This window comes from Salmo trutta, chromosome 27 (genome assembly GCF_901001165.1).
Source record: "Salmo trutta chromosome 27, fSalTru1.1, whole genome shotgun sequence".
NCBI lineage: Eukaryota > Metazoa > Chordata > Actinopteri > Salmoniformes > Salmonidae > Salmo > Salmo trutta.
Genome location: NC_042983.1, coordinates 45,820,104 through 45,837,040, shown reverse-complemented (window position 1 = coordinate 45,837,040; position 16,937 = coordinate 45,820,104). Strand labels below are relative to the sequence as shown.

At 45.1% G+C, this 16,937-nt stretch overlaps 1 pseudogene; it reads left to right on the top strand.

The window, feature by feature from the left end:
* The window catches only part of LOC115165071 (transducin-like enhancer protein 4), a 92,016-nt pseudogene that overhangs the window by 47,161 nt on the left and 27,918 nt on the right, over positions 1-16,937 (top strand).

The following is a 16,937-nucleotide window of genomic DNA, read 5'->3' as shown; positions in this document are numbered from 1 at the left end:
AGACTGTTGTACAGTGACGGTTCTAGCAGCCCAGAGACTGTTGTACAGTGACGGTTCTAACAGCCTAGAGACTGTTGGACAGTGACGGTTCTAGCAGCCCAGAGACTGTTGTACAGTGACGGTTCTAGCAGCTGTTGTACAGTGACGGTTCTAGCAGCCCAGAGACTGTTGTACAGTGACGGTTCTAGCAGCTGTTGTACAGTGACGGTTCTAGCAGCTGTTGTACAGTGATGGTTCTAGCAGCCCATAGACTGTTGTACAGTGACGGTTCTAGCAGCCCAGAGACTGTTGTACAGTGATGGTTCTAGCAGCTGTTGTACAGTGACGGTTCTAGCAGCCCAGAGACTGTTGTACAGTGACGGTTCTAGCAGCCCAGAGACTGTTGTACAGTGACGGTTCTAACAGCCCAGAGACTGTTGTACAGTGACGGTTCTAGCAGCCTAGGGTGTACAGTGAAGGTTTTAGCTGGGTTAAAGCTAGAGGATGGGTGATTTGTCTGGCCTGACTCCATTTTATGAGTGTGTTATGCAGGCTTGGAGAGTTTTTTGTCATGTCCAGTAAGGCCGGCACGCCATCAGAGATGTGGCTTTTTGAAGAGCCTCTTTTTTGGGGGGAAACTGAGCTGCACATGAAGTGCAGGAAGTTTCCACCTCATTTTGTGGTCAGTTTGCACATAGCCTGTCTTCTCTTGAGAGCCAGTTCTGCCTTTCTGTGGCCTTTCTCAATAGCAAGGCTATGCTCACTGAGTCTGTACATAGTCAAAGATTTCCTTTAAAATTCTTTCCAATGTGTCAAATAATTATCTTTTTTGTTTTCTCATGATTTTGTTATGTCTAATTGTGTTGCTGTCCTGGGGCACTGTGGGGTGTGTTTGTGTTTGTGAACAGAGCCCCAGGACCAGCTTGCTTAGGGGACTCTTCTCCAGGTTCATCTCTCTGCAGGCCCTACACCCAAACAAGGGCACTGCGTTCATCCACCTCTGGCCTGCTCGCCTCCCTACCTCTGAGGAAGCACAGTTCCCGCTCAGCCCAGTCAGCTCTGGCACCCCAATGGTGGAACAAGCTCCCTCACGACGCCAGGACAGCGGAGTCAATCACCACCTTCCGGAGACACCTGAAACCCCACCTCTTTAAGGAATACCTGGGATAGGATAAAGTAATCCTTCTAACCCCCCCCCCCCCCCAAAAGATTTAGATGCACTATTGTAAAGTGGTTGTTCCACTGGATATCATAAGGTGAATGCACCAATTTGTAAGTCGCTCTGGATAAGAGCGTCTGCTAAACGACTTAAATGTAATGTAAATGTAGGTGATAGCTTTGTTATGGAAGGTTTGGGAATGGCTTTCTTTTAATGGGTTCTATAAACGATTGAAGTATTTTTAGCCAGATCCTAATTGGTATGTCAAATTTTATGTTCCTTTTGATGGCATAGAAGGCCCTTCTTGCCATGTCTCTCAGATCGTTCACAGCTTTGTGGAAGTTACCTGTGGTGCTGATGTTTAGGCCGAGGTATGTATAGTTTTTTGTGTGCTCTAGGGCAACGGTATCTAGATGGAATTTGTATTTGTGGTCCTGGCGACTGGACCTTTTTGGAACACCATTATTTTGGTCTTACTGAGATTTACTGTCAGGGCCCAGGTCTGTCAGGGCCTAGGTCTGTCAGGGCCCAGGTCTGTCAGGGTCCAGGTCTGTCAGGGCCCAGGTCCGTCAGGGCCCAGGTCTGACTGAATCTGTGCAGAAAATCTAGGTGCTGCTGTAGGCCCTCCTTGGTTGGGGACAGAAGCACCAGATCATCAGCAAACAGTAGACATTTGACTTCAGAGTCTAGTAGGGTGAGGCCGGGTGCTGCAGACTGTTCTAGTGCCCTCACCATTTTGTTGATATGTATGTTGAAGAGGGTGGGGCTCAAGCTGCATCCTTGTCTCACCCCACGGCCCTGTGGGAAGAAATGTTTTTTGCCAACATTTACATTTTTGCCAACATTCCGCTACAAGTCCATGGTGCTTGCCTACGGAGCTGTGAGGGGAACGGCACCTCCGTACCTTCAGGCTCTGATCAGGCCCTACACCCAAACAAGGGCACTGCGTTCATCCACCTCTGGCCTGCTCGCCTCCCTACCTCTGAGGAAGCACAGTTCCCGCTCAGCCCAGTCAAAACTGTTCGCTGCTCTGGCACCCCAATGGTGGAACAAGCTCCCTCACGACGCCAGGACAGCGGAGTCAATCACCACCTTCCGGAGACACCTGAAACCCCACCTCTTTAAGGAATACCTGGGATAGGATAAAGTAATCCTTTTAACCCCCCCCCAAAAAAAGATTTAGATGCACTATTGTAAAGTGGTTGTTCCACTGGATATCATAAGGTGAATGCACCAATCTGTAAGTCGCTCTGGATAAGAGCGTCTGCTAAATGACTTAAATGTAAATGTAAATTTATAATGTCGGATGTTTTTCCCTCAACACCACTTTCCATCAATTTGTATAGCAGACCCTCATACCAAATTGAAGGAAAAATTGTTTTTTGAAATCAACAAAGTATGAGAAGACTTTGCCTTTGTTTTGTTTTGTTTCTTTTTTTTAGGGTTGTTTCTCTCTCTCTCCCTCCCTCTCTCTTTCTCTCACTCTCAATTCAATTTAAGGGCTTTATTGGCATGGGAAACATATTTTTACATTGCCAAAGCAAGTGAAATAGATAATAAACAAAAGTGAAATAAACAATAAAGAATTAACAGTAAACATTACACTCACGAAAGTTCTAAAAGAATAAAGACATTTCAAATGTCATATTATGTCTATATACAGTGTTGTAATGATGTGCAAATAGTTAAAGTACGAAAGGGAAAATAAATAAACATAAATATGGGTTGTATTTACAACGTTCTTTTCTTGTGGCAACAGGTCGCATCTTGCTGCTGTGATGGACACTGGTATTTCACACAATAGATATTGGATTTGTTTTCTCTCTCTGTCTGTCTCTCGCTCTCTCTGTCTCTCACGCTCTGTCTCTCGGTCTCTCTGTCTCTCGCTCTCTCTGTCTCTCGCTCTCTCTGTCTCTCGCTCTCTCTGTCTCTCGCTCTCTCTGTCTCTCACGCTCTCTGTCTCTCACGCTCTGTCTCTCACGCTCTCTCTGTCTCTCGCTCTCTCTGTCTCTCTATGTCTCTGTCTCTCTGTGTCTCTCTCTCAGGCGGAGATGGTGAAGCGACTGAATGCTATCTGTGCCCAAGTCATCCCCTTCCTTTCACTAGAGGTTAGTGTAACATTGATCTCCAGTCTGTCTCCTGTTCTCTCAGATAGTCAGAAAACTGTCTTCTGATCCATTCCAAAGAAAGGGTTGAGGAGAGGGAGGACGGGTGAGGAGAGGGAGGACGGGTGAGGAGAGGGAGGACGGGTGAGGAGAGGGAGAGGGCGAGAGAGCTACATGTTTTATTGTTTATTTCACTTTTGTTTATTATCTATTTCACTTGCTTTGGCAACGTAAAAATATGTTTCCCATGCCAATAAAGCCCATTGAATTGAAGAGAGAGAGAGAGCCCTGCAATGCCAAGAGCTAAGCAAAGAAAAGAGTCCCCTCATCCAGCTGGTCCCCTCATCCAGCTGGTCCCCTCATCCAGCTGGTCCCCTCATCCAGCTGGTCCCCTCATCCAGCTGGTCCACTTATCCAGCTGGTCCCCTCATCCAGCTGGTCCACTTATCCAGCTGGTCCCCTCATCCAGCTGGTCTCCTCATCCAGTTGGTCCCCTTATCCAGCTGGTCCACTCATCCAGCTGGTCCACTTATCCAGCTGGTCCACTCATCCAGCTGGTCCACTTATCCAGCTGGTCCCCTCATCCAGCTGGTCTCCTCATCCAGCTGGTCCCCTTATCCAGCTGGTCCCCTCATCCAGCTGGTCCACTTATCCAGCTGGTCTCCTCATCCAGCTGGTCCCCTCATCCAGCTGGTCTCCTCATCCAGCTGGTCCCCTCATCCAGCTCGTCCCCTCATCCAGCTCGTCCCCTCATCCAGCTGGTCCCCTCATCCAGCTGGTCCCCTCATCCAGCTGGTCCTGGGGCTGAGTTCAAAAACCTGTTCTACTAACACACTGAATCCTCAGGACCAGAACATCCAATCAATCTGAATAAACCAAATTACAACACAGTTAAAACAAAACTACATTACGTTTTGGGAAACACAAACACAAAGCAAAATGCAGTGCTATCTTGCCCTAAATCGACAGTATACCCTGGCTAACTATTTGACCATGGTTACTGATCAAAACCAAAGAAAAACCTTGACAAAGTACAGGCTCAGTGAGCACATCCTTGCCATTGAGAAGGGTAGACACAGGAAAACCTGGCTCCCTGTAGAGGAAAGGCTGTGCAACCACTGCACCACAGCAGAACCTGAGATGGAGCTGCATTTCCTGACAAAATGTCAAAAACATAAAACAATTAGAGAGTGTCGTTTCTCTGAAACCCTTATTGTTAAATGTGTGGTTGTTTTTATCCTTGATTATTGTTGTTGCTGATTGTCCTGTTAACAATATTGATTATTATTATTATTTTAATTGTGTTAATATTGTAAATTGATCACTTAATCTCCAGAGTAAGCTTTGGCAATATGTACATTGTTACAAAGCAAATTGAATTGAATTGAGAGGGAGATGGAGAGGGCTTTGTCTCTCCCAGGGTGTTGTATTTCCTGTCACAACTACATTACCCACAATCCTCTGGGCTCTCTCCACTCTTGAGGTTATTATAGCGCTATGCAGGAACCTGTCTGTTTAATCCCTGCTCTGGAGGAAGTGTCTCTGCTGGGTGGGAGTAAAGGCTGGCTCCAAACCTCTCCTCAGATTACACCTGGATTAGAAATGGATGAGCTGGATAATGGGAAGGATTAGCTGAGATTAGAAGACTGCAGTCAGACAGAGGTACTGCTGTAGGAGAACTGAGGATGCATGGATTTGCATAATATTTGCTTTTCTGTATACATATTATTCACATACTACGTTGTCTCTATCTCTCCCCGTGTCTCTATCTCTCCCCGTGTCTCTATCTCTCCCCGTGTCTCTCTCTCTCCCTGTGTCTCTATCTCTCCCTGTGTCTCTATCTCTCCCCGTGTCTCTCTCTCTCCCTGTGTCTCTATCTCTCCCCGTGTCTCTATCTCTCCCCGTGTCTCTATCTCTCCCTGTGTCTCTATCTCTCCCCGTGTCTCTATCTCTCCCCGTGTCTCTATCTCTGTGTCTCTATCTCTGTGTCTCTATCTCTGTGTCTCTGTCTCTCCCCGTGTCTCTATCTCTCCCCGTGTCTCTATCTCTCCCCGTGTCTCTATCTCTCCCCGTGTCTCTATCTCTCCCCGTGTCTCTATCTCTCCCCGTGTCTCTATCTCTCCCCGTGACTCTCTCTCCCCGTGTCTCTATCTCTCCCCGTGTCTCTATCTCTCCCCGTGTCTCTATCTCTCCCCGTGTCTCTCTCTCTGTGTCTCTGTCTCTCCCCGTGTCTCTATCTCTGTGTCTCTATCTCTCTCTGTGTCTCTATCTCTCCCCGTGTCTCTATCTCTCCCCGTGTCTCTATCTCTGTGTCTCTATCTCTCCCTGTGTCTCTATCTCTCCCCGTGTCTCTATCTCTCCCCGTGTCTCTATCTCTCCCCGTGTCTCTATCTCTGTGTTTCTATCTCTCCCCGTGTCTCTATCTCCCTCTGTCTCTGTCTTTATCTCCCTGCATCTCTTTGTCTCTGTCTCCCTGTGTCTCTGTCTCCCCGTGTCTCCATCTCCCCGTGTCTCTGTCTCCCTGTGTCTCTGTCTCTCTGTGTCTCTGTCTCTCTGTTTCTGTGTGTATCAGCACCAGCAGCAGGTAGTCCAGGCGGTGGAAAGAGCTAAACAGGTCTCCATGGCTGAACTCAACTCTATCATCGGGGTACGTCTATACACACACACACACAACACACACACACACACACACACACACACACACACACACACACACACACACACACACACACACACACACACACACACACATATGTTTGTTTTACTAACCTTGTTGGGACCAAACTATTGATTCCCATTCAAACCCTTAACGGCAACCTTACCACCAAACCCATAACCCAAATTGTTACCACTAAGCCTAAAATAGCATTTTTCCATGTGGGGACTGGTGCAATGTCCCCACCTTGTCCAAATGTTCCTTGTTTTACTACTATACAGTATTATATATGGTGCTGTAGATTACATACACTACATGATCAAAAGTATGTGGACACCTGCTTGTCGAACATCTAATCAAATCAAATTTATTTATATAGCCCTTCGTACATCAGCTGAAATCTCAAAGTGCTGTACAGAAACCCAGCCTAAAACCCCAAACAGCAAGCAATGCATGTGAAAGAAGCACGGTGGCTGGGAAAAACTCCCTAGGAAAAACTCCTGAGAAAGGCCAAAAACCTAGGAAGAAACCTAGAGAGGAACCAGGCTATGAGGGGTGGCCAGTCCTCTTCTGGCTGTGCCGGGTGGATATTATAACAGAACATGGTCAAGATGTTAAAATGTTCGTAAATGGCCAGCATGGTCAAATAATAATAATCATAGTAGTTGTCGAGGGTGCAACAAGCACGTCCGGTGAACGGGTCAGGGTTCCGTAGCCGCAGGCAGAACAGTTGAAACTGGAGCAGCAGCATGGCCAGGTGGACTGGGGACAGCAAGGAGTCATCATGCCAGGTAGTCCTGAGGCATGGTCCTAGGGCTCAGGTCCTCCGAGAGAAAGAAAGAAAGAAAGAAAGAGAGAATTAGAGAGAGCATATTTACATTCACACAGGACACTGAATAAGACAAGAGAATACTCCAGATGTAACAGACTGACCCTAGCCCCCCGACACATAAACTACTGCAGCATAAATACTGGAGGCTGAGACAGGAGGGATCAGAAGACACTGTGGCCCCATCCGATGATACCCCCGGACAGGGCCAAACAGGCAGGATATAACCCCACCCACTTTGCCAAAGCACAGCCCCCACACCACTAGAGGGATATCTACAACCACCAACTTACCGTCCGAAGACAAGGCCGAGTATAGCCCACAAAGATCTCCGCCATGGCACAACCCAAGGGGGGGGCGCCAACCCAGACAGGAAGACCACGTCAGTGGCTCAACCTACTCAAGTGACGCACCCCTCCCATGGACGGCATGGAAGAACACCAGTAAGTCAGTGACTCAGCCCCTGTAATAGGGTTAGAGGCAGAGAATCCCAGTGGAAAGAGGGGAACCGGCAAGGCAGAGACAGCAAGGGCGGTTCGTTGCTCCAGCCTTTCCGTTCACCTTCACACTCCTGGGCCAGACTATACTTAATCATAGGACCTACTGAAGAGATAAGTCTTCAGTAAAGACTTAAAGGTTGAGACTGAGTCTGCGTCTCTCACATGGGTAGGCAGACCATTCCATTAAAATGGAGCTCTATAGGAGAAAGCCCTACCTCCAGCCGTTTGCTTAGAAATTCTAGGGACAATTAGGAGGCCTGCGTCTTGTGACCGTAGCGTACGTGTAGGTATGTACGGCAGGACCAAATTGGAAAGATAGGTAGGAGCAAGCCCATGTAATGCTTTGTAGGTTAGCAGTAAAACCTTGAAATCAGCCCTTGCCTTAACAGGAAGCCAGTGTAGGGAGGCTAGCACTGGAGTAATATGATCAAATTTTTTGGTTCTAGTCAGGATTCTAGCAGCCGTATTTAGCACTAACTGAAGTTTGTTTAGTGCTTTATCCGGGTAGCCGGAAAGTAGAGCATTGCAGTAGTCGAGCCTAGAAGTAACAAAAGCATGGATTAATTTTTCTGCGTCATTTTTGGACAGAAAGTTTCTGATTTTTGCAATGTTACGTAGATGGAAAAAAGCTGTCCTTGAAGCAGTCTTGATATGTTCTTCAAAAGAGAGATCAGGGTCCAGAGTAACGCCGAGGTCCTTCACAGTTTTATTTGAGACGACTGTACAACCATCCAGATTAATTGTCAGATTCAACAGAAGATCTCTTTGTTTCTTGGGACCTAGGACAAGCATCTCTGTTTTGTCCGAGTTTAAAAGTAGAACATTTGCAGTCATCCACTTCCTCATGTCTGAAACACAGGCTTCTAGCGAGGGCAATTTTGGGGCTTCACCATGTTTCATTGAAATGTACAGCTGTGTGTCGTCCGCATAGCAGTGAAATTTAACATTATGTTTTCGAATGACATCCCCAAGAGGTAAAATATATAGTGAAAACAATAGTGGTCCTAGAACGGAACCTTGAGGAACACCGAAATTTACAATTGATTTGTCAGAGGACGAACCATTCACAGAGACAAACTGATATCTTTCCGACAGATAAGATCTAAACCAGGCCAGAACTTGTCCATGTAGACCAATTTGGGTTTCCAATCTCTCCAAAAGAATGTGGTGATCGATGGTATCAAAAGCGGCACTAAGATCTAGGAGCATGAGGACAGATGCAGAGCCTCGGTCTGACGTCATTAAAAGGTCATTTACCACCTTCACAAGTGCAGTCTCAGTGCTATGATGGGGTCTAAAACCAGACTGAAGCGTTTCGTATACATTGTTTGTCTTCAGGAAGGCAGTGAGTTGCTGCGCAACAACTTTTTCTAAAATTTTTGAGAGGAATGGAAGATTCGATATAGGCCGATAGTTTTTTATAATTTCTGGGTCAAGATTCGGCTTTTTCAAGAGAGGCTTTATTACTGCCACTTTTAGTGAGCTTGGTACACATCCGGTGGATAGAGAGCCGTTTATTATGTTCAACATAGGAGGGCCAAGCACAGGAAGCAGCTCTTTCAGTAGTTTAGTTGGAATAGGGTCCAGTATGCAGCTTGAGGGTTTGGAGGCCATGATTATTTTCATCATTATGTCAAGAGATATAGTACTAAAACACTTTAGTATCTCCCTTGATCCTAGGTCCTGGCAGAGTTGTGCAGACTCAGGACAATGGAGCCCTGGAGGAATACCCAGATTTGAAGAGGAGTCCGTAATTTGCTTTCTAATGATCATGATCTTTTCCTCAAAGAAGTTCATAAATTTATTACTGCTGAAGTGAAAGCCATCCTCCATTTGCGAATGCTGCTTTTTAGTTAGCTTTGCGACAGTGTCAAAAAGAAATTTCGGATTGTTCTTATTTTCCTCAATTAAGTTGGAAAAATAGGATGATCGTGCAGCAGTGAGGGCTCTTCGATACTGCACGGTACTGTCTTTCCAAGCTAGTCGGAAGACTTCCAGTTTAGTGTGGCGCCATTTCCGTTCCAATTTTCTGGAAGCTTGCTTCAGAGCTCGTGTATTTTCTGTATACCAGGGAGCTAGTTTCTTATGACAGATGTTTTTAATTTTTAGGGGTGCAACTGCATCTAGGGTATTGCGCAAGGTTAAATTGAGTTCCTCGGTTAGGTGGTTAACTGATTCTTGTCCTCTGACGTCCTTGGGTAGGCAGAGGGAGTCTGGAAGGGCATCAAGGAATCTTTGGGTTGTCTGAGAATTTATAGCACAACTTTTAATCTTCCTTGGTTGGGGTCTGAGCAGATTATTTGTTGCAATTGTAAACGCAATAAAATGGTGGTCCGATAATCCAGGATTATGAGGAATGCTAAAATCATGGGCATTAATATGGAGTTGGTCCCCCTTTGCTGCTATAACAGACCTTCACTCTTCTGGGAAGTCATTAATATGGAGTTGGTCCCCCCTTTGCTGCTATAACAGCCTCCACTCTTCTGGGAAGGCATTAATATGGAGATGGTCCCCCCCTTTGCTGCTATAACAGCCTCCACTCTTCAGGGAAGGCATTAATATGGAGTTGGTCCCCCCCTTTGCTGCTATAACAGCCTCCACTCTTCTGGGAAGGCATTAATATGGAGTTGGTCCCCCCCTTTGCTGCTATAACAGCCTCCACTCTTCAGGGAAGGCATTAATATGGAGTTGGTCCCCCCCTTTGCTGCTATAACAGCCTCCACTCTTCTGGGAAGGCTTTCCACTAGATGTTGGAACATTGCTGTGGGGACTTGGTTCCAGTCAGCCACAAGAGCATTAGTGAGGTCAGGCACTGATGTTGGGCGATTAGGCCTGGCTCACAGTCGGTGTTCCAATTCATCCTAAAGGTGTTCGATGGGGTTGAGGTCAGGGCTCTGTGTAGGTCAGTCAAGTTCCTCCACACCGATCTTGACAAACCATTTCTGTATGGACCTCGCTTTGTGCACGGGGACACTGTTATGCTGAAACAGGAAAGGGCCTTCCCCAAACTGTTCCCACAAAGTTGTAACTACAGAATTGTATGGTGTAGTGTTAAGATTTCCCTTCACTGGAACTAAGGGACTTGAACCATGAAAAAAAGCCCCAGACCATTATTCCTCCTCCACCAAACTTTACAGTTTGCACTATGTAGAGTGTTTCTCTCTTAGTGTGTCTCTCACTCTCTTAGTGTCTCTCTCTCTCTTAGTGTCTCTCTCTCTCTTAGTGTCTCTCTCTCTCTCTTAGTGTCTGTCACTCTTAGTGTGTCTCTCACTCTCTTAGTGTCTCTCTCTCTCTTAGTGTCTCTCTCTCTCTTAGTGTGTCTCTCTCTCTCTTAGTGTCTCTCTGTCTCTTAGTGTCTCTCTCTTAGTGTCTCTCTCTTAGTGTGTCTCTCTCTCTTAGTGTCTCTCTCTCTCTTAGTGTGTCTCTCTCTCTTAGTGTCTCTCTCTCTCTCTTAGTGTCTCTCTCTCTCTTAGTGTCTCTCTCTCTCTTAGTGTCTCTCTCTCTCTTAGTGTCTCTCTCTCTCTTAGTGTCTCTCTCTCTCTTAGTGTCTCTCTCTCTCTTAGTGTCTCTCTCTCTCTCTTAGTGTCTCTCTCTCTCTCTTAGTGTCTCTCTCTCTCTTAGTGTCTCTCTCTCTCTTAGTGTGTCTCTCTCTCTTAGTGTCTCTCTCTCTCTTAGTGTCTCTCTCTCTCTCTTAGTGTCTCTCTCTCTCTTAGTGTGTCTCTCTCTCTTAGTGTCTCTCTCTCTTAGTGTCTCTCTCTCTTAGTGTCTCTCTCTCTCTTAGTGTCTCTCTCTCTCTTAGTGTGTCTCTTGCGCTCTTAGTGTGTCTCTCTCTCTGTCTTTCTCTTTCCCTCCCTCTCCTATTTCTCTCCTCTGTCTCTCTTTGCCTGTGTCTAGTGTAGAGTGGTAATGACAATGTTGTGTGTGTGTGTGTATTTAGCAGCAGCTCCATGTCCAGCACCTGTGTCATGGCCCTGCTCTCCCAGTGCCCCTCACCACCCAACCTTCTGGGCACCAACTCCCTCAACCCCCTCTGCCCACCGCGGGCAGCAGCAGCCTCCTGGCACTCTCCTCTGCCCTCCTGCCCACCGCAGGCGGCAGCAGTCTCCTGGCCCTCTCCTCCGCCCTCGCTGCCCATCAGCTGCCCCTAAAGGAGGACAAAAAAAACAAGGACAACAACACCGACACCGACAGAGGTAAACACTGGACTAGATAACCCTTTTTACATTCATTTATTTTGTTTTGTGTTTTTGTTTAAATCAAATCCAAATCAAATGTATTTATATAGCCCTTCTTACATCAGCTGATATCTCAAAGTGCTGTACAGAAACCCAGCCTAAAACCCCCCAAACAGCAAGCAATGCAGGTGTAGAAGCACGGTGGCTAGGAAAAACTCCCTAGAAAGGCCAAAACCTAGGAAGAAACCTAGAGAAGAACCAGGCTCTGGGGGGTGGCCAGTCCTCTTCTGGCTGTGCCGGGTGGAGATTATAACAGGACATGGCCAAGATGTTCAAATGTTCATAAATGACCAGCATGGTCAAATAATAATAATCACAGTTGTCGAGGGTGCAACAGGTCAGTAACACAAGAGTAAGTGTCAGTTGGCTTTTTCATAGACGATCTTTGAGAGTATCTCTACCGCTCCTGCTGTCTCTAGAGAGTTGAAAACAGCAGGTCTGGGACAGGTAGCACGTCCGGTGAATAGGTCAGGGTTCCAGCAGGTCTGGGACAGCAGGTCTGGGACAGGTAGCACGTCCGGTGAACAGGTCAGGGTTCCATAGCTGCAGGCAGAACAGTTGGAACAGGAGCAGCAGCACGGCCAGGTGAACTGGGGACAGCAAGGAGTCATCAAGCCAGGTTGTCCTGAGGCATGGTCCTACGGCTCAGGTCCTCCGAGAGAGAGAAAGAAAGAAAGAGAGAATTAGAGAGAGCATATTTAAATTCACACAGGACACCGGAAAAGACAAGAGAAATACCCCAGATGTGACAGACTGACCCAAGCCCCCCCGACACATAAACTACTGCAGCATAAATACTGGAGGCTGAGACAGGAGGGGTCAGGAGACACTGTGGCCCCATCCGATGAAACCCCCGGACAGGGCCAAACAGGAAGGATATTACAGGTTTACAGAGACAGGTTTCAGTAGTACTCTCTAGTACAGTCAGATGGTCTATAACAGGTTTCAGTAGTACTCTCTAGTACAGTCAGATGGTCTATATACAGGTTTCAGTAGTACTCTCTAGTACAGTCAGATGGTCTATAACAGGTTCCAGTAGTACTCTCTACTACAGTACAGTCAGATGGTCTATATACAGGTTTCAGTAGTACTCTCTACTACAGTACAGTCAGATGGTCTATAACAGGTTTCAGTAGTACTCTCTAGTACAGTCAGATGGTCTATAACAGGTTTCAGTAGTACTCTCTACTACAGTACAGTCAGATGGTCTATAACAGGTTTCAGTAGTACTCTCTAGTACAGTCAGATGGTCTATAACAGGTTTCAGTAGTACTCTCTACTACAGTACAGTCAGATGGTCTATAACAGGTTTCAGTAGTACTCTCTAGTACAGTCAGATGGTCTATAACAGGTTTCAGTAGTACTCTCTAGTCTCTAGTACAGTCAGATGGTCTATAACAGGTTTCAGTAGTACTCTGTAGTCGCTCCAATGCCTTTCCGTTCACCTGGGTCAGACTACACTCAATCATAGGACCTACTGAAGAGATGAGTCTTCAATAAAGACTTAAAGGTTGAGACCGAGTCTGCGTCTCTCACGTGGATCGGCAGACAATTCCATAAAATTGAAAATCTACCGGTAGAAAGCCCTGCCTTCAGCTGTTCGCTTAGAAATTCTAGGGACAGTAAGGAGGCCTGCGTCTTGTGACCGTAGCGTACGTGTAGGTATGTACGGCAGGACCAAATCGGAAAGATAGGTAGGAGCAAGCCCATGTAATGCTTTGTAGGTTACCAGTAACCTCCTTGAAATCAGCCCTTGCCTTAACAGGAAGCCAGTGTAGGGTGGCTAGTACTGGAGTAATATGATCACATTTTTGGGTTCTAGTCAGGATTCTAGCAGCCGTATTTAGCACTAACTGAAGTTTATTTAGTGCTTTATCCGGGTAGCCCGGAAAGTAGAGCATTGCAGTAGTCTAACCTAGAAGTGACAAAATAATGCATACATTTTTCAGAATTTTTTAACAATGTTACGTAGAGGGTAAAAAGCTGTCCTTGAAACAGTCTTGATATGTTCTTCAAAAGAGAGATCAGGGTCCAGAGTAACGCCGAGGTCCTTCACAGTTTTATTTGAGACGACTGTACAACCATCAACATTAATTGTCAGATTCAACAGAAGATCTCTTTGTTTCTTGGGACCTAGAACTAGCATCTCTGTTTTGTCCATACAGTAAGGGAAAAAAGTATTTGATCCCCTGCTGATTTTGTACATTTGCCCACTGACAAAGAAATGATCAGTCTATAATTTTAATGGTAGGAGTATTTGAACAGTGAGAGACAGAATAACAACAAAAAAATCCAGAAAAAAGCATGTCAAAAATTTTATAAATTGATTTGCATTTTAATGAGGGAAATAAGTATTTGACCTAAAACATAAACAGTTTTCAACCAGCGATTGTGAGACTTTTTTTTTTACCAGAAGTAGCCAACTAGTCAACTATCTAGTAAACGCTTCCCACCTCGACAACATCCGGTGAAATTGCAGAGCGCCAAATTCAAATTAAATGACTATAAATATTTAACTTTCATGAAATCACAAGTGTAATACATCAAAATAAAGCTTAAGGTGTTGTTAATCCAGCCGTCATGTCAGATTTCAAAAAGGCTTTACGGCGAAAGCTTACCATGCGATTATCTGAGGACAGCGCTCAGCACACAAAACATTACATACAGTTACCAGCCAAGTAGATTAGACACGAAAGTCAGAAATAGCAATAAAATTAATCACTTAGCTTTGATGATCTTCATATGATTGCACTCACAAGACTCCCAGTTACCCAATAAATGTTTGTTTTGTTCGATAAAGTCCCTCTTTATATCCAAAAACCTCCATTTCGTTGGCGCGTTTTGTTCAGTAATCCAATGGCTCAAATGCGGTCACAAGAGGCAGACGAAAATTCCAAATAGCATCCGTAAAGTTCGTAGAAACATGTCAAACGATGTTTAAAATCAATCCTCAGGTTGTTTTTAGCCTAAATTATCGATAATATTTCAACCGAACAAAAGCGTCGTCAACATAAAATAAAAACAAGAAAGGCGTGCTCTCGGTCGCTCGCAGTAACCAGCTCTGAGGACATCGCAGGGTCCACTCACTCAATGTTGTCATTCTCCCTCATTTTTCATAATAAAAGCCTGAAACAATGTCTAAAGACTGTTCACAACTAGTGGAAGCCATAGGGAATGGAATCTGGGTCCTATCCCTTTAAATGGTGGATAGGCTTTCATTGGAAAAACAGCCATTTCAAAATAATGGCACTTCCTGGATGGATTTTCCTCAGGGTTTCCCCTGCTATAGTAGTTATGTTACACTCACAGATTATTATCACATTATTCTAACAGTTTTAGAAACTTCAGAGTGTTTTCTATCCAAATCTACTAATTGTATGCATGTCCTAGCTTCTGGGCCTGAGTAGCAGGCAGTTTACTTTGGGCACACTTTTCATCTGGAGGTGAAAATAGTGCCCCCTACAATAGTGAGGTTAACTTCCTGACTGATGTCTTGAGATGTTGCTTCAATATATCCACATAATTTTCCACCCTCATGATGCCATCTGTTTTGTTAAGTGCACCAGTTCGTCCTGCAGCAAAGCATCCCACAACATGATGCTGCCACCCCCGTGCTTCACAGTTGGGATGGTGTTCTTCGGCTTGCAAGACTCCCCCTTTTTCCTCCAAACATAACGATGGTTATTATGGCCAAACAGTTCTATTTTTGTTTCATCATACCAGAGGATATTTCTCCAAAAAGTACGATCTTTGTTCCCATGTGCAGTTGCAAACCGTAGTCTGGCTTTTTTATGGCGGTTTTGGAGCAGTGGCTTCTTCCTTGCTGAGCGGCCTTTCAGGTTATGCCAATATAGGACTCGTTTAACTGTGGATATAGATACTTTTGTACCTGTTTCCTCCAGCATCTTCACAAGGTCCTTTTGCTATTGTACTGGGATTGATTTGCACTTTTCGCACACCAAAGTACATTCATCTCTAGGAGACAGAACGCATCTCCTTCCTGAGCGGTATGACGGCTGTATGGTCCCATGGTGTTTATACTTGCGTACTATTGTTTGTACAGATGAACGTGGTACCTTCAGGCATTTGGAAATTGCTCCCAAGGATGAACCAGACCTGTGGAGGTCTACAATTTTGGCTGATTTCTTTTGATTTTCCCATGATGTCAAGCATAGAATTTGATGAATGAATTAACCTCTCTGGGACATGTGGGATGCTAGCATCCCACCCGCGGGACACACTATTCAACAGCCAGTGAAATAGCAGGTTGCCAAATTAAAAACAACAAAAATCTCATAATTCAAATTTCGCAAACATACAACTATTAAATCCCATTTTAAAGATACACTTCTCGTTAACCTGTTAGGGCTAGGGGCAGTATTTAGACGGCCGGATAAAAAACGTACCCAATTTAATCTGGTTACTACTCCTACCCAGTAACTAGAATATGCATAGAATTATTGCCTTTGGATAGAAAACACCCTAAAGTTTCTAAAACTGTTTGAATGGTGTCTGTGAGTATAACAGAACTCATATGGCAGGCAAAAACCTGAGAAGGTTCCTTACAGGAAGTGCCCTCTCTGACAAGATCTTGTTCTTCTTGTCTCTGTTTATTGAAGACTGAGGATCTTTGCTGTAACGTGACACTTCCTACGGCTCCCATAGGCTCTCAGAGCCCGGGAAAAAGCTGAATGATATCGAGGCAGCCCCAAGCTGAAACACATTTGCGCTTTTTGCAAGTGGCCGATCAGAGGATAATGGGCTTAGGCGCGTGCACGAGTCGACCCCGTGCTTTATTTTCTTTCGTCTATTTACCTAAACGCAGATTCCCGGTCGGAATATTATCGCTTTTTTACGAGAAAAATTGCATAAAAATTGATTTTAAACAGCGGTTGACATGCTTCGAAGTACGGTAATGGAATATTTAGACATTTTTTGTTACGAAATGCGCCGTGCTCGTAACCCTTATTTACCCTTTCGGATAGTGTCTTGAACGCACGAACAAAACGCCGCTGTTTGGATATAACAATGGATTATTTGGGACCAAACCAACATTTGTTATTGAAGTAGAAGTCCTGGGAGTGCATTCTGACGAAGAACACCAAAGGTAATCAAACTTTTCTAATAGTAAATCGGAGTTTGGTGAAGGCTAAACTTGCTGGGTGTCTAAATAGCTAGCCCTGTGATGCCGGGCTATCTACTTAGAATAATGCAAAATGTGCTTTCACCAAAAAGCTATTTTAAAATCGGACATATCGAGTGCATAGAGGAGTTCTGTATCTATAATTCTTAAAATAATTGTTATGCTTTTTGTGAACGTTTATCGTGAGTAATTTAGTAAATTGTTAGTAAATTCACCGGAAGTTTGCGGGGGTATGCTAGTTCTGAACGTCACATGCTAATGTAAAAAGCTGTTTTTGATATAAATATGAACTTGATTGAACAAAACATGCATGTATTGTATAACATAATGT